The sequence below is a fragment of the Beta vulgaris genome, chromosome 6, assembly GCF_026745355.1.
Source record: "Beta vulgaris subsp. vulgaris cultivar EL10 chromosome 6, EL10.2, whole genome shotgun sequence".
NCBI classification, from domain to species: Eukaryota; Viridiplantae; Streptophyta; class Magnoliopsida; order Caryophyllales; family Amaranthaceae; genus Beta; species Beta vulgaris.
The window spans coordinates 41,348,358-41,367,722 of NC_079207.1; positions in this window are offsets into that span (position 1 = coordinate 41,348,358).

Below are 19,365 nucleotides of genomic sequence, written 5' to 3' on the forward strand. Positions count from 1 at the left end.
ATCTTATTCTCTTTGAATCTTTATCATATGGTATGATTAATATTCTAGTAACTTAGAAATCTTTGGATAAAAGATTTTTCAAGTTAATAGATACATTATGGCTGTGATTATGCAAGGAAATAGATGAAAATTGTGTGGCGAATAACGTGGAGAATATCATGGATATGCATCCTTGTTTCTCTCCAACAAACTCTCATGGAGTGGCAAATATTGAGGAGCCGATCCCTTGAAACTCTCCAACCAGCTCGCCACTAACGGTTAGTGTAAGGAGCTTATTTCTGTTGCAAAGATCGTGGAAAAAGTGCAGCGAAAGCAAAGGCTATGATCTCCATCGTTCCACTTACACGAGTTGAGGAGACTATGGAGCACACCATGTCCCAATGAAGGAAGTACTTCGACAACTATTTAAAGGAGATATTATTTGAAGAAAAACTTAAGAACTTTCATGCGACATCAAGTGAATATTTACTTAGAAAGTTTTTCTTCTAATTTGCTTCTTCAGTTAACATACAAATTTTTAAGATTCTTAGAGTGTGGGTTGAGAGAACAAAATCTTGTAATCAAGAGAGAGAAAAGAGAAAGAGAAAAAGAAGAGAGAAAGAAAAGACTTCTAGTGAAGTCGAGTGAGGAAAGTCACGTGTTCAGGGGGAACAAGGTGACTGGGAACTGGTTCCTAGAGGAACTAAGTGAGGATTGATTTATAATAAGTTGTGAGAACTATTATATATAAAAGAGCAAGGTTTCTTCTTAAAGAATTGAGGAAGAGAACCTTATTAGTTAAAAGGATCTTCGTGTGTTCTTCCTTATTACTACTTCTCTTTATTAGCTTTCATTTTAGTTTATCCGCAAAAATTTTGAAAATCTCCCCAACTACAATTCACCCCCCCCCCCATGTAGTTAATCTAGTGTTTATACTAGACTAACAATTGGTATCAGAGCCGGTTCCTCCAAAAATCAGCTAACACTGAGGAGCTAGTTCCTGGCAAGCATGAACACTACGGGAGAAAGATTAGAAGAAGGTTACTGTTTATGCTAAAATTTATCAATTACGACAAAATTAAAGTTTGGGACGATTTAACCAGATTATGTTTAAGACAATGCAACAAACGAATGCAATGGGGATCAAAGGGGATGAACACACAAAAATGGTGACGCGGAAAACCCCAATGAAGATGGGTAAAAACCGCGGGTGGATGGAGATCCACCAATCTTCTATGGTTCACTGTCTTTCCTAGTGAGTGACTGACGTTACAAAAGTACTTTTCTCTAAAGTGTTCTTCCGATAATGTTGCGTAAAAAATGACTAATGATCCTCTACCCTCTTTTGTATGCCTTTTCCCTTCCTTGTCTTTTTCTCAACGAATACATAAAAAATTCACTAATTATTACATTAATTTCGGTCCTTCAATCATGGGAGATCTTCCTCATTCACGCTCCAACGTCATGATCCCTGCTCCTCAACGGCTGAATTTACGCCTCATTACACTCCTTCCTTATTTAGCTAAACCGTTACCACTTAATGCTCTGCTCCAGTCTCGCGTTCTTCGCTGCGTCTTTTAGTCATAATTATTTCGTCATCATGTCAGATGGCATCATGTCATCGAGTCATCACGTCATTGCGTCAATGTCATCCTGTCAAAAAATTCAGCCATAACAGTTATTTGCTCCCAATTGTTAAATCGGGGTAACACAAAACCCATGAGACAATTGTTAAGAGAAATCAATAAATCAAATGAAATTCTTTCTAAGTTATCAAGATATCAAAAATCATAAGAAGAATCTCGCTTTTGTCAATTATAGAAAAAATTCCCAAAGGAGACACAAGGAAGGAAGGAAGATCCATTTAGGCGGTTATATTTGGTAGCCCACTGGTCTCAAAACACAAAAGGTAGTTTTCTTTTTAAATAGCTAACCGTTGGCACAATGTCATGATTACTCTTGATGGCATAAATATCTTGGGCGGTTAAGGATTCTAACTTTTATTTCAACTCCTCCAAATCTTTCTCTCTCTTTAAGTAAGGTAGTTTCCATAATTTCCCTTATTCTCTCCGCCTGAATACCGATCAGTGATTCTAGGTAATTCTCACACTTCTCCGCTCATCAATTCCTTTAATTCGTAGTTCTTTTCTTCCTTGCACTTATGGCTCCTAGCAGATGCAGTATTAGAACATTCGTAAAAAACCAAGAAAAATCGAGAGGGAAAGAGAAAGTCGTAGAACAAAGGGTAGAGAATGAAGATGAACTGTCAACGATGTCAGAACAGGACTTATTAAGGTTTTTAGACTTAGGGAATTTGCCCGAAAGTACTGTCATTAGGAATGCTGAGTCTGACGAACCACCGGAGTCATGTCCCCCTAAATGGGTGGTGCTTTACGAGTATCCTTTCAAAATAGGTCTAAGACTTCCCTTCAACCCCTTAGCAAGGGACCTGATGCAAATTTACCAGATCAGTCCTGGGCAAATTATGCCCCAGGTCTGGCGGATTCTAAGTGTCGTCAACAGGGTGACGGCGTCGTGGGAAGAAGCCTTCACCCTCCACGACCTTCTGTCACACTATGAAATTAGGGTCAAAGCAAAAAATAGAATAGCCCTACATACAAAGGCGAGGTTAGAACCTCTTGTCGGGGGAATCCAGTCGAATGACAGAGGTTGGAAAAACAGGTTTGTGTTTCTGAAAAGGTCGTCGCTAGGGGAAGCTGGGACATCTTTGGTTAGCGGCTGGAATACCGAAGGTGTGTTTATTTTCAGTCTTTTTAAGTTCATGTCATGTCATTAACACTACTCTTACATCGTTTCCACTGCAGGTCTTAACCCTAAACTACTGTCGCATCGTGACGAGTCTCAGGGTCTTTGTGACAAATTTTTTTAATTTCCAGAAGAAGACAGGCAGTTCAGAAGAACTCTTTTTGCTTCTCAAGACAGTTGTTCATCTATGGCATCTGGTTAGTCTATTTATCCTCTCTGATTTTTTATTTTTGGGTAGGGTTCCACGCTAATGACTCAAACACTGCTGGACAGGTTCATCTCAATCGCGTTCTAGGGGGAGTCTCGACGGGAAAGCGTTAGCTGAAATGTTGCGCAAACGTAAGAGGGAGTCCTCTACTGACGCTGTGTCAGCGTCGACAAAGAAGGACACGACGGTCGTCGTCCACTTGGACGATGAACATGACGTCGCGTCTAAGACGCGCAAAACTGACTTCCTGGCCCCTCCAGACAAGAGTGGGCCTTCCTATACTGTGACCGTCCCTAACGACTTCATGTCGTTGGAGAGGTCCATATGGCCTGAGGCTGACAGGTTCCTTTTTCTCAGCGCAATGGAAATGATAAAGGACCATACTCTTCCCCGCATGATGTCAGATGGGCTAGAACTCCTATTCCAGCTATAGACACTCGCTTCATTTTTATTTTTTTTTCTTGAGACACTATGCTACTATGACAATGACTTATGTCTTTTAAATGACACGCATCCTCTTTTTTCTACGCAGTCTTCTCAACATCTCCTAATGGCTAAGAGGGAGATCTCGTCTCTACTGAAGGGTCATCTGACCATGAAGCAGAGAATGGAGAAGGCGGAGTCGGACGCGAAGTCCAAAGGCGCTGAAGTGGAGTCTTGCAAGAAGACTATGGAGGAGATGGAGGAAACTCTAAAGAAGAATGGAGAAGAGCTGGAAGAGATCAGGAAAAAGGCGGCTAAGATGGAAGAATCCTCGCGTCGGGAGATCGGGGCTCTCCAGGCGAGTGTTGACGCACAGAAGAATGAGCTGGACCTTCTTGAGGCTGAGGTGACGACCAGGGTCAGGGCTATTCCTCCAGTACATGGGGTCCATGAAGGATCTGATGGACGAGGAAGACCTGGCTGCGACGGCGGACTCTTCATAAAAAGTTGATGAAAACGCTCCGTCCTATGCTGGGTTCATAGCTTCAGATGTGCCGCTTGACCCTGAAACTGAGAAGAAAGCTCCAGCCACTGCCTTGCCAGCTGTAGCGTTAGAGGAGAAGGAAGCTGAGGAGGCCCCTGACGTTTAACTTTTAATCATTTTATATTCTGCCCCTTTCACTTGAACTTTTTAATCAAACTTTGTTATAGGTCACTCAAGGGAGTGACTTTTTGTTTTGTACTTTTGGGTCACCTACGGGAGTGACCATAACTTTTATCGTTTGAACTTTTGGGTCACCTATGGGGGTGACCATTACTTTGATGCTTTTGAATTTTAACAAAGTTAATCTTGTGTCCTTACTTTGTGTCATATGCATGTGTCTCAGTCGTTATTCTGACGTTTCTAGAGGATGTTCAGGCGCTTAGTAAGTCATCTTTGGTCGTTCAGACGTAACGTTGAGACTTAATAAAAGCCATCTTTGGTCGTTCAGACATAATGTTTGGACTAAGTGACTTTAGAATACACACAGGAAATACATAGATACTTACGTGTGTTTGTCAGAGAGATAGATGAAATGTCGAAAGCAGTTATGACTTTGAAATGACTGCGCCCCTGCTGCAGCGTCAGCTGGGGCAATAGTGGACCAAAAGACTTTATATGGTAGTAAAATGCAAGTCTGCCTGTTGTCTTGTAAAAAATCGTTGGAACTTTAACGAGATGGACAGGAACAGCTTCCCTGAAATTCAACAATACCCAGTGAGAGAACACTATGGTCGCTAGCGGCTAGCGATACAGATACAATAGCATTATCGTCTATTTTTTTTATTGATCATAACGAAGGGAAAACAAAACTTATTACTTAGCTTAAAAGAAGTATCGTTTGAGGTGTGTGGCATTCCAGCTACGTGGCACGGAGCTTCCGTCACGTCGAACCAATTGGTAGGCTCCGTTGCCTACCACCTTACTAATTTGGTATGTCCTTTCCATTGCTTTCCTAGCTTACCAGCGTTAGTCTCTTGTGTGTTCTGAAATACTTTTCTTAGGACCCAATCACCTTCGACGAAGGACTTGGCTTGGACGTTTTTCTTGAAATTCCTTGCGACTATTTGCTGCTGGGCCGCCATGCGTACCAATGCTGTGTCGCACAACTCTTCAATGGTATCTAGGTCGTTCACAAGTTCATCGCAGTTCTGTCGCTCCGTCGCTAGACTACATCTCGCAGTAGGGACGCTCACTTATGAAGGCAGGACAACCTCGCAACCATATACTAGTGAGAACGGTGTTTGCCCAGTCGCAGTGCGCGGTGTCATGCGATTAGCCCATAACATGGAAGGCAACGCCTCCGCCCATTTACCCTTCTTGGCTGTGAGTCGTTTCTTCAAAGAGTCAATGATCGTCTTATTACTGGACTCAGCCTGTCCATTGGCTTGCGGAGATCTTGGTGTTGACGTTAACAACGTTATGCTCCATTCGTCGCAGAAACGTCTTGTCTCGTTGCTGATGAATTGTGACCCATTGTCACATACTATCTCGGACGGAACACCAAACCTGCAAATAATGTTAGTATATATAAAAGAAATCACTTCCTTGTCGCGTACCTGTTGAAATGAACCTGCTTCAATCCACTTAGTAAAGTAGTCAGTTAGTGCCAACATAAAGACCTTCTGGCCTGGGGCTGGAGGTAACTTGCAAACTATGTCCATGCCCCATTTCATGAAAGGCCAAGGTGTTAGAGTAGGATGTAGGACCTCACAAGGTTTATGCGTCACACCTGCGTGTCGTTGACAGCTATCGCATTTTGGTGACATACCTTATTGCGTCTTTCTTCATCGTGGGCAAATAGTATCCCATGCGCAACATTCTATTGGACAAGCTGCGTCCTCCTGAATGATTTCCACAAGTGCCTTCATGCATTTCCTTCAAGACTTGCTCACACTGATCCTTTTCCAAAAAACGCAGGTAGGGGCCTGCGGCAGATTTTTTGAACAATACTCCTTGAATGAGTATGTACCGCGACGCTTTAAACCGAATTCTGCGTGCCTCTGCCTTATCTGTCGGAAGTACGTCGTTAGCAAGAAAATCATAAAGCGGTTTTGTCCAACTGACACTTACCTCCTCGGCGTCAAGGTCGCTCGCAGCTACGAGGTTACCAATTTTATTAACGACCTCGTGGTTGTCTTGAAGCCGTTCGACCGTCGTCGCGACAGCATCCCCAACATTCCTAGCCACAGCAGGATTTGCCAGATGAACTATAAGGACGGAGAAAACGAAATATCCCTTAAAGATCATCCGAGATTGGCCAATGCGTCTACCTGCGTATTCTGGTCCCTTGGTATCTGCAAAATGTCAAATGAATTAAACACTTTACTTTTACGCTGAGCTATTTCTAAGTACATCACCATTTTAGAGTCTTTTGCCGCGAATTCGCCCTTGACTTGGCTGACTATCAGTAGTGAATCGCTAAAGACTTTCAATGCTTTTGCTCCCATGTCTTCTGCTAACGTCATTCCTGTTATGAGCGCCTCGTATTCGGCTTCGTTATTCGTCGCTCTAAATTCACAGCAAATGGCTTGTACTATCTTTCCCCCTTGTGGCGACTTTAGCACAATGCCTAGACCTGCACCACGAAAATTGGAAGATTCATCAACAAATAATATCCAAGAATCATTGTTTACTTGATTAATCTTTGCGACTTCGTCGTCCGCAAGCTTTTCTAGCTCTGGGCTAAAGTCTGCCACAAAATCTGCCAAAGCTTGTTAGTTGATAGCTGTTCTTGGATGAAACTGGATGTCGTACGCACTGAGTGCTATTGCCCACTTTCTCATGCGTCCTGTCAATTCGGGGTGTCGCAAGACAGACTTGATAGGATAGTTAGTCATAATGATAACAGTATGTTTTTCAAAATAGTGCCTAACCTTTTTAACAACTACGACTATGGCTAAAATGAGCTTCTCTAATGAAGAATACCTTGTCTCCGCGTCTAGCAGAGACTTACTGACATAGTAGATTGGTAGCTGCTGGCTTTCTGCTTCCCGTGTCAAGACGGCACTGACGGACACGTTGCTTACCGCGAAATAAAGCTGCAACGTCTCTCTGATGTTTGGCTTCGACAGCAATGGCGGCGACGCTAAGTAGCTTTCAAGTTTCTGCGGCGCGTCTTCGTGTTGCCGCGACCAGTCGAAGCCCTTATTCTTTCTTAGGACGTCATAAAATAGATGGCATTTTTCAGACAACCGGGATATGAAATGATTCAGTGCGGCTACACGACCGGTCAACTTTTGCACCTGCTTGACGCTTCGTGGAGATTGAATGTTAATGATAGCTTTTTATTTGATCCGGGCTGGCTTCAATTCCTCTTTGCGTAACGATGTACCCTAAGAACTTTCATGCAGACACTCCAAATGTGCACTTAGTGGGATTTAATTTCATGCCATACCTTCGCAGGACATCGAAAACCTCCGACAAATGCTGGATGTGATCGCCTGCTCGCTTGGATTTGACGAGCATATCATATATACTTCCATGGTGTCGCCAGTTGGTCTTTAAACATTTGGTTGACCAATCGCTGATAGTGGCACCTGCATTTTTCAAACCAAAAGGCATAACCTCATAACAATATATACCTTTATCATTGACAAACGCGGTCTTTTCCTTGTCGTCCGGATGCATCAATATTTGGTTGCACCCGGAATATGCGTCCATGAACGTTAAAAGCTCGTGACCTGCCGTCGCGTCGACCATTGCATCTATATGAGGGAAGGGAATGGATCCTTGGGACAGCTTTGTTCAAATCTGTGAAGTCGATGCAGACTCTCCACTTCCCGTTCTTTTTGCTGACCACCACGACATTGGCTAACCAATCTGGATACTTTACCTCACGAATCTTTCCGGTGTCGATCAGCTTTTGAACCTCGTCATTGATGACTTGATTCCTTTCGGGTGCAATTTGCGTCTTTTCTGTTTTACGGGCTTGTGACCGGGGTCGACGTTGAGCTTATGCGTGATGACGTCAGGACTGATTCCTGTCATATCCTCATGGGACCAAGCAAAACAATCTTGGTTAGCTTTCAAAAAATCATTTAACTGACCTCGTATTTCTTTCGACAATGTCGCTCCGATTCGAACGACACGTTCGGGGATGGATGGATCGAGCATCACTTCATCCACGTCCTGCTCGCTGGGCGTGTCGGGCGCTGATCCATCCTTTAATTGCTAGATGGACGCTTTTGGGGGTTTGAGCGACGAACTATAGCATTCTCTTGCAGATTTCTGCTCGCCCTTTATTTCTTGGACGCCCCACTTGGTTGGAAACTTCACGACTAATGATAAGTTGAGGGGACGACCTTCATCTTGTGTATCCATGGAGTGCCGAGAATGATGTTATACGCGGACGTGCAATCCACAACGTTGAATTCGTTTGGCAGGTTGACGCCTTTGGCTAACGTTGGCAATGTGACCTCTCCGATAGTATGTTGGGTCTCTCCACTGAATCCACAAAAAACAGTAGATTTTTTAGTAATATCTTTATCGCACAAACCCATACCTTCGAGGGCTTTTGAATATAATGTTGGTAGCTCCCCCATCGACTAACACCGCTTCAACAAGCAATTACTGACAGTCAGGGATATGACTAGTCCATCGTGATGCTCTACGTCACAGACGTCGTTGTCATCAAAGGTTATTGCCATTGCTTCAGCTTGCGTTCTCGCTGACCTGCAAGATTTAAAAACGGCGGACGAGGGACTCCCTCTCTTGCTAGCCTTTTGGCTGCGGAATACGTTAGTCCACATACATCAGACCCACCAGAAATAACATTGATTACCTTTACGTGCGTGGGCGACGCAGGAGGGTCGGACTGTGCGGTATTCCTACCGAAGGACGCTTTACCTTTGTCGCTCAAGAGGTCTTTAAGGTGCCCCTTATTAAGCATGAACGCGACCTCTCGTCGCAACGCAATGCATTCTTCGGTCTTATTGCCATTGTCATGATGGAACTGACACCACCTTGTTTGATCTTTTTGCATTTCCGGTCGATCACTCTTTTTTGGCCAACGGACGGGTGCTCCGATTTTGGACAAGGCATTTACGACGCCTCCGACATCGACGAAAAATCTGTAAGAGTCTAGATCTGGGAAGGTCGGCGACTCCGTCCTTGCGTCAATACCTGCATTCTCAACAACATTAGTAACATGGTTTACCTGATTTGAGCGACCATATAGGTGGCTTTGCCAATTATTCTTCTTGGGGACGAAAGTCTTCCGGTCAGCAGGGGTCTCTGGTGCACGTCGGGTTGATATGGTGTTAAGGATGGCATCATCCTCCCCTAGTCTCATCAGCGCTAGTGCTCGCGACTTGACTTCCTCGAACGTCTGGCACGGATACTTCGTCACACGGTTGTATAGCTTTGACCGCAAGATTAATCCTTTCCTGAAACATTCAATAGTAGTATTACTATCAAGTTCTTTAATGCTAATCATTTCTTTATTAAAGCGATTATAATAATCGCGAACAAATTCTTGAGGCCCTTGAACAACGCCATATAGGTCGCTCGTCTGCTTTTCCAGGCTACGACTGCCTTCGAACTTCTCATAGAACTTATTGAATAGGATGGAAAAATTGCCAATGCTCCCTGGCCTAAGGGATCCGAGCCATTTGAGAGTGGGACCGGTGAGCGTGGCTCCAAAAGACTTGCACATGCAGGCCTCTACCAAATGCCAAGGAATTGACGCTTGCCACATCCGCTGCTCGCCTGGATCGGTTGAACCATCATAATTAGCAGCGAGGGTAGGCAGATTGAGCTTTTTGGGAAGCACGGCCCTCGCGATCCTTTCGACGAATAGTGACTCTGTATAACCGTCTGGATGCTCCATGATGCTTGGCGTTGGAGCCCCGGGGAGCAGGGACATGAGTTTCATTAAGCGCTTATTCTGCTTCTCGATCTGGACCATGCGCTTTGCCATAAGATTCGCTTCTCCTTCGTCTTGGTCGTTCTCTCCATTGTTTAAGGGCTCTTCATCCTCGGGCTCTTCGTCATTTTCAGACTCCTCACTATCTGACTCAGAAAGGTTCCCCATGAAAGGGATGTCGTTTAGATTAGCGCGACGTCGGACCTTCGAAGCTTTGGACGACGCTAACTCGTCCTGTAATTTCTGGATTCTCTCCTGCGACGTCGTGAAGTCGGTAGCTAGCCGCTCATTGGCTTGCTTCATTTCGAGCATTTCTACTCTCATCTGTTCATATTGTCTCTGCATTTCCTCGAGGTTAGGTGTTCTCCCATTTGATGTATTTTGAAGAGTAGATGGTTTGGTTATGCCCCACGGTGGGCGCCAAATTGTTTATGCTAAAATTTATCACTTACGACGAAATTAAAGTTTGGGACGATTTAACCAGATTATGTTTAAGACAATGCAACAAACGAATGCAATGGGATCAAGGGGATGAACACACAAAAATGGTGACGCGGAAAACCCCAATGAAGATGGGTAAAAACCGCGGGTGGATGGAGATCCACCAATCTACTATGGTTCACTGTCTTTCCTAGTGAGTGAGTGACGTTACAAACGTACTTTTCTCTCAAGTGTTCTTCCGATAATGTTGCGTAAAAAATGACTAATGATCCTCTACCCTCTTTTGTATGCCTTTTCCCTTCCTTGGCTTTTTCTCAACGAATACATAATAAATTCACTTATTATTACATTAATTTCGGTCCTTCAATCATGGGAGATCTTCCTCATTCACGCTCCAACGTCATGATCCCTGCTTCTCAACGGCTGAATTTACGCCTGATTACACTCCTTCTTTATTTAGCTAAATCGTTACCACTTAATGCTCTGCTCCAGTCTCGCGTTCTTCGCTGCGTCTTTAAGTCATAATTACTTCGTCATCATGTCAGATGGCATCATGTCATCAAGTCATCACGTCATTGCGTCAATGTCATCCTGTCAAAAAATTCAGCCATAACAGTTACTCAACCCAACGTCCGCCTATGTTCAATGGCAAGCACTATCCATACTGGAAGAATCGTATGGAAATCTTTATCAAGGCTGAAAATTATCAAGTTTGGAGAGTCATTGAAATCGATGGCTTTGAAGTCACTGAGAAGGACGAAAAAGGCAAATCAGTTCCTAAGCTTCTCTGAAAGTATGACAAAGAGAAATTTGATAAAATGGAGATGAATAATTTAGCCAAGAAGATTCTCCACTGTGGCCTTGGTCCCCATGAACACAATAGAGTCGTGGGATGCAAATCAGCCAAGCAAATGTGGGAACTTCTACAAGTTATTCATGAAGGAACAAGCGAAGTCAAGGATCAAAGATAGACATGCTCATGCATCGGTATGAGTTGTTCCAAATGAAACCTAAAGAGTCGGTTCAAGATATGCTTACTAGATTCTCCAATATTATCAATGAGCTTGACTCTCTAGGAAAGACTATCACTCCAGATGAACAGGTTCGAAAAGTCCTAAGGAGTCTCCCACAAGATGACAAATGGATGGTGAAAGTCACAGCTCTTCAAGAAACCAAGGACTTCACCACATTTAATATCGAGCAACTTGCAGGTTCCTTGTTAACTCATGATTTTCACCTAGGAACTCATGAGACTGATCCTAGTAGACCAAAACATTGGCACTCAAATCTGAAGAACAAGAGGACTCATAAACGGATGATGAGGAAGCATCATTGATCGTGAAAAAATTCAAGTTCTTTAATAGAAGCTATAAAGGAAAGAACACGAGAAAGCCGACAAAGGTAAGCTGCCATAAATGTGAAAGTCCTGACCACTTTATTAAAGAATGTCCGCTTTGGGAAAATGACAAAGGTAAAGGAAAATACAAGGAGAAAGGGAAGGAAATGCAAAAGCCTTTCTCAAAAACAGATATGAGAAAGGCCATGGTTGCAGCCTGGGGGGAATCCGACTCTAACGAGGAGCAGGAACAGCCTGAAGAAGAAATAGTTCATCTATGTCTCATGGCAAAGACAGATGATGAAGAGGACTTGCCAAACAACAAGGTATGTATTAATGTTGTTAAAGAAGAGCTATCAGAACTTACAAAGAATCAACTTATAAAACTGCTTTTGGAAACTTTGGATGACTACAAGGCAACATGCATAAGAGAGGAGAATATGGAAAATGCCTTAGAAGTCACCAAAGAACATTCAAACTGGTTTAAATCTGTGAATGCAAGTATTGAAGAACGATTCTTTGAAAATTTTGATGAAAACCGACGTATTCAAGAAGCATTTGAAAAGGTTAAAAATGAAAACTATTTCTTGAATATGGAGATGGCAGAATTGAAACTATTTGTTCCTGAAGGAACCAGTTCCCCGTTAAATACCAGAACAGATTTTGAAAAATTGAAATCGAAATACGATACAGTTTTAAATGAAAATCTTGTACTTCAAGGGAGATTGGAATCTTCAAGAACAAACCTTCCTGATCCATAAAGCTGGATGCAAAAGTATAAAAATGAAGGAAGAAAAGGATTAGATTTCAATCATAAGAAGAAAAATAAAGTGAAAAAATATGTTGATCTGCCAAGCAACCGAGTATGCTCTTACTGTGGGAACAGTGGTCACCTAGTGTCTGACTGTTCCTCCAGAGAAGAACATATTGAAAAGAACACTCGCTTAGTTAAGCAAGTGTGGAATGTTAAAAGGAACTCAAGCCCGACAGAGGACCCCAAGTCGGACTGGGTTCCTACCACTGACTAATTGTTCTGGATACAGGCTAAAGTGAGAGGCAACAACTTGTGGTACCTCAATAGCGGTTGTTCTAAGAACATAACTGGAGACAAAAACAAATTTCACTCACTTCCAGTCTATGAAGGAGGAACTGTGACATTTGGAAACAATCTTACAGGTAATATAGTAGATGTAGGTAAGGTTGGGAAATCTCAGTCACATTCCATAGGTAATGAATCTTTAGTCAAGGGTTTGAAACATAATTTACTTAGTATTTTTCAGTTTTGTGACAAGGGGAACAATGTGAAGTTTACTGATGAATGTTGTGCAGTAAGTGATGTAGGTACGAGTACCAAGATTCTGGAAGGAACCAGGAAGGGAAACACTTATGTTGTTCACCTGAATATGGTTCCTAAGAAGAATCTAACTTGTCTAAGTGCGATTGACAATGAGCCACTCCTTTAGCATAAAAGGTGTGGTCATGCAGGTATGACCTTACTCCACAAGCTAAGTGGTAAGGACTTAGTTGTTGGTCTTCCAACAATCAAGGTCTCAAATCATGAAGTTTGTGGACCATGCGCAAGAGAAAAAGAAGTTAGATCCTCGTTCAAACCAAGGAAGATGGTAAGCACACAAAGTCCACTTAAATTGATTCACATGGACTTATGTGAGCCTGTACGTATCCAAAGCAGATCAGGTAAGAGATATGTACTTGTTACGGTTGATGATTTTTCAAGATACACTTGGGTTATTTTTCTTCATAGCAATGATGAAACTTTTAATGAATTTGTAACCTTTGCTAAAAGAATACAAAGGGTAAGTGGTTTTAAAATGAAACATTTACGTTCTGACCATGGTAAGGAGTTTGAAAACTCCGAGTTTGATGAGTTTTGCAGCAATGAAAGACTAGACCACAACTTCTCTGCTGCTAAGACCCCACAACAAAATGGCGTGGTGGAAAGGAAAAATTGTACTCTAGAAGACATGGTAAGAACAATGCTAATAGCCAGCAATCTTCCAAAGAACTTTTGGGCAAAGGCAGTGAATACTGCTTGCTATATCATTAATAGGGTCATGCTGAGACCTATTACCTTAAAGACCCTCTACGGGCTTCCCAAAGGAAGAAAACCAAACATCTCTTATTTCAGAGTCTTTGGTTGTAGATGTTTTGTACACAACAATGGTAAAGACAATCTAGGAAAATTTGATGCTAGAAGTGATGAGGCAGTTTTTATAGGATATGCTTTAAATAGTAAAGCATATAGAGTCTATAAAAAAAGAACAATGTGTGTTGAGGAAAACGTCCATATCATATTTGATGAAACTAACTCTCTATAGGAACCATATTATGAAAATGATTTTGAAATCGGATTGACTCGTCCTGAAGAGCCAGCCAATGTTGATGAGGAAATAACACCTGCAGGTACTGATAAGAAACATATTCCTGAAAAAGAGATGATTGTTCCTGATCCTATTCCTCAAGAGGAACAGGCAGATGAAGAAACACAAGAAGAAGAAATACAACCAGAAATTGAAACAACTGGAGAACCTCAAGCTGAAGGAACAAGAGTAAGAGGTTTTGAACAAAGGCCCTGGAGACACCTAAGATCCCATCCACTAGATCTTATCATAAGCGATATTGAGAAGGGAACTCAAACAAGGTCCCAACTCAAGAATTTATGTGCTTTCCAAGCCTTTCAGTCCATGATAGAACCTCGAGATAACAATGATGCCCTACTAGAGTCTGATTAGATTAACTGAATGAGTTTCAGAGGAACAAGGTCTGGCATCTTGAGACCAAGCCTAAGAACCAAAAGGTGATTGGGCTAAAATGGATCTTCAGGAACAAGCTGGATGAGCATGGAACAATCATAAGAAACAAATCCAGACTTGTAGCTAAAGGGTACAATCAAAAATGTATTGATTTCGATGAGACCTTTGCTCCTTTGCTAGAATAGAAGCCATAAGAATTTTGATTGCCTTTGCTGCATTTATGGGTTTAGGTTGTACCAAATGGACGTTAAATGTGCTTTCTTAAATGGTATTTAATGGAAGACGTCTATGTGGAACAACCTCCCGGATTTGAAAACCTTGATCTTCCAAACCATGTTTATAAGCTTGATAAAGCTCTTTATGGGTTGAAACAAGCTCCTAGATCTTGGTATGAAAGACTCTCATAATTCTTGGTTTTACATGATTTCGTAAGAAATAAAGTTGATAGGACCTTGTTCCTTCGATCTAAAGGAACAGATATTCTAGTAGTACAAATTTATGTAGATGATATAATTTTTGGTGCTACTAAAGAATCTCTTTGCAAGGAATTTGCTGATTTAATGATTGGTGAATTTGAGATGAGCATGATGGGAGAATTAAACTTCTTTCTTGGTTTGCAAATCAAGCAAACTGAAAGAGGAACAATGATCCATCAGCAAAAATATGTGAAGGAACTACTGAAAAAATATGGGCTGGAACAAGCAAAAACAACCATACTCCTATAGGAAACAGGCACAAGGTTAGATGAGGATCCAAGTGGTAAATCCATAGATCAGAAACTTAATAGAGGTATGATTGGATCCTACTAGTAGACCTGACATTTCCTTTAGTGTTGGTTTATGTGCCAGATTCCAATCAAATCCTAAGGAATCACACTTGACAGCAGTCAAAAGAATTCTTAGGTATTTGAAAGGAAGTGATGATCTTTGTTTGTTCTATCCTCGAAGTGACATCTTTGATCTAGTTAGCTACTCTGATGCTGACTATGCTGGAGACTTGGTAAATCGAAAAAGCACTTCTGGAATTGCTCAGTTCCTAGGAACAAGCTTAGTTTCTTGGAGTTCAAAGAAACAAAACATTGTTGCACTTTCAACAGCTGAGGCCGAGTATGTAGCAGCAGCCGCTTGTTGTTCCCAGGTATTATGGATCAAACAACAGGTACGCGACTTTGGCATCAAATTTAAGTGTGTTCCTATATTCTGTGATAATACTAGTGCAATATGTATTTCCAAGGATCCAGTACATCACTCTAGGGTCAAGCATATTCATATTCGTCATCACAGTGTAGAAAAAGGTTTAGTCAAAGTTGAATTTTGTCCCACTGAAAATTAAATAGCTGATATCTTGATCAAACCACTTTCTAGAGATAGATCTGAAAAGATACGCTTGGAACTAGGGATGATCAGAATAATATGAAAATGCCTTTATATTTATTTCCTAAGTAATATTCATTACTAAGTGTGTCCTGCAATTTTCATGAATTTTATTCATACACCTTGGTTAAGGTTGAGAACTCACATTAGTCTCACAATATTCCCCTTCACTAGTACTTTGAGAATAATACATTACTTGTACAACTTAGTTAGAAGGTATCATAAGCACGAGTTCAAATATTCTTCTTTCTTTTTCTTTCTTCTATTTTTTATTCTTTTATTTTATTTTATTTCTCTCTTTATTTCTCAACTTTCTTTTTCGTTTTAACACTTCATATGTTGCATTGTTTTGAAAAATAAAATGCATTCCCTTTTGAAAAATTTAATGCCTAAGAAAAGGGGAACGAACCACATTAAATAAACCTCTCTCTCACGCGCATAAAAACCCCTTCATAAACCTTTCCCTCCATCCATCATTACTCACGCTATTATACTCACTGCAAAACCATCACATCCAAAATTTCTCCAACGTATCTCTCTCTTCTCAAAACCCTAACTCCATGGCACCCAAACGCTCAAGCACCAAAGTATCTCTCTTCCAAGGAGAAAATACTCCTTGTGGATTATGATGAAAGTGATAATGGTACTGAGGCCTCAATCCAAGATTCTTCTGCATGCAAAGAAAATTCGGAGGAATTGGACCTCTCTTCCAAGAAATTGGAAGATGAAATTGAGGAAGAAGACAAAGTAGAGAAAGATTTCAAATTCCCACAAAAGAGGTAAAAAGTCGAAGTCTTCGAAATTTTTAACTGGTTTTTTTGTTGATTTGGTTTGGTGCAAAAAAGTGAAGTGGACGGATTTCTTGATATGATTGGTTTCAAAAATGGTCGAAAGTTTTATGTATTGATGAGGGTGTATGAATCTGAGATAACTGAATTTTTTTCAGAATTTGTGAATTCAAATGGTTTGTGTATTAGTGTGGTTAGGGAAAACTTGGTTCAGTTTGATGAACAGAAACTTAGTGAATGGTTCAATGTACCTGTTGCTGGGTACAAGCAGTATGTGAAAGGGAAGTCTAAACTCAATGTGGGTGGGGGTAAAAATGAAAAAGTTTTGAAATTTTTTGGTGGACATCCTACTAATTTGTCTATGGATCAAAAAGATCTCAGCCCTTTCCATAAATTTCTTTTTCAACTTGTGTGGCGGTTCCTTGTTCCTCGCACCTCCAAAAGAACCCAAGCAAATCTTCTTGATCTCTCTCATGTACTGCCTAGCTAACAACATCCAACATAATCTCCCTGCCCTAATCATCACCACCTTACTCATTGTATCACCCACAAAATTGCATTGGTTATGGTAATGTCATTACCATAATCTTAAAAAAGTGCAAGATTAAACTGCCCTCAAACCCTCTTTTGCCCTAGAACCCGAGAACTACCTAACCAAAGACACCTCTCTCGCCTAAGTCTACAAGTTAATGGGGTGTGTTGGGGTTTGAGGTTGAAGAGGTGAAGATTAACGTGGAGAAGGAGGCTGCCCCTGCTATCAAGAGGAAGAGAGAAAATGATGTAGGATCTGGGATCAAGCAGGTTGTGAAGAAGAGCCAAAGGCTTGCTGGACCTAGGAGGAACTCTGTTGGTGGGATCATGATTGATCTGGAAGAGGAGCAAGATCCTTCAGGAACAGCTTATCACGCTGTGGATTTCCCTCTCCTATCTACTTCGGGTCTTCATGGGATACTCAAGGAGATTCAAGCTTCAATTGCTCTACTGGGAACTAGGGTGCAAGCATTGGAAGCTCGAATTGCACATCAAGATGTTCAGCTTGATCACCTTCTTCATGCTATGAACAAGGGTGCTTCCAACATTTGTACCAAGATCGATATTGTTGCCGCCTCCTTTCCCATTCATAAACTACCCTTATCCCAGTCCCTTCTCCCTTAGACTTTAAAATATTTTGCATTTTGGGTTGTATATTTGACGAACAATTGCATCGTATTTTCTGTTTTTTTTTTGGCAATCTTTTGCCTTTCAATATATGCATCTTTTTTTTTCTCATCATCTGCTCTTTTGCTTCTTGAACTCTGCTCCTGATATTTAACTGCTTTGTTGTGCTAGTTCCTGTACCTTTTTCTTGGAATGTGCGGATGGCTAATATTCTAAGATACTGTGTTAGAGCTACTTGTCTTAATTTAAGATTGTTAACTCTACTAGTGCTGTAGGCTTTATAACTTAGTTTTGATGATGACAAAAGGGGGAAGATGTATTGGCATTTTGAAAAAACTTTCTGATCTTCTTATTCTCTATTGCGTCTCTAGATCATCTTTGTCTCTGTTCCTAGGATTGTTGTCTCTGTTCCTAGTCACAGTTTCATGTACAGTTTAGTGTATTACAATCTTAAATAGTTTTAGATTATCTTAGTTCTTTTGTTGCGTTATTTTTCTTAATCTTTTTATTTTATGTTTTTTCTTAGTAATTTTTGCCAATTATTTGCCATTATCAAAACGGGGGAATATATTGTGTTTCATGTTTTGATGATACCAAATACTTAGGTTAATTTTACTATATAGTATTTATTTATTTATTCGAAAATTATAAAAACCAAAAATAATGTAATGTTACAATTTGAATTTATATCTTGTTGAAAAAGATTGATTATTTAATCTAAGTCAAGATATTTATCTTATTCTCTTTGAATCTTTATCATATGGTATGATTAATATTCTATTAACTTAGAACTCTTTGGATAAAAGATTTTTTAAGTTAGTAGACATATTGTGGTTGTGATTATGCAAAGAAATAAATGAAAAATGCGTGGAGAATATCGTGGAGATGCTTCCTTGGTTCTCTCCAACAAACTCTCATGGAGTGGCAAATATTGAGGAGTTGATCCCTTGAAACTCTCCAACCACCTCGCCACTAACGGCTATGGTAAGGAGCTTATTTCTGTTGCAAAGATCATGGAAGAAGTGCAGCGAAAGCAAAGGCTATGATATCCATCGTTCCACTTACACGAGTTGAGGAGACTATGGAGCACACCATGTCCCAATGAAGGAAGTACTTCGACAACTATTTAAAGGAGAGATTATTTGAAGAAAAACTTAAGAACTTTCATGCGACATCAAGTGCAAATTTACTTAGAAAGTTTTTCTTGTAATTTGCTTCGTCATTTAACATACACATTTGTAAGATTCTTAGAGTGTGGGTTGAGAGAACAAAATCTTGTAATCAAGAGAGAGAAAAGAGAAATAGAAAGAGAAGAGAGAAAGAAAAGACTTCTAGTGAAGTCGAGTGAGGAAAGTCACGTGTTCAGGGGGAACAAGGTGACTAGGAACTGGTTCCTAGAGGAACTAAGTGAGGATTGATTTATAATAAGTTGTAAGAACTATTATAAATAAAAGAGCAAGGTTTCTTCCTAAAGAATTGAGGAAGAGAACCTTGTTAGTTAAAAGGATCATCGTGTGTTCTTCCTTATTACTACTTCTCTTTATTAGATTTCATTTTAGTTTATCTGCAAAAAATTTAAAAATCTCCCCAACTACAATTCACCTCCCTTGTTGTAGCTGATCTAGTTTTTATACTAGAATAACACTCTCAATAAGAAAGAGAGTGGAAGATTATTAATAACAACACGAATTAAAACAAGAAGAAAAAAATAACTT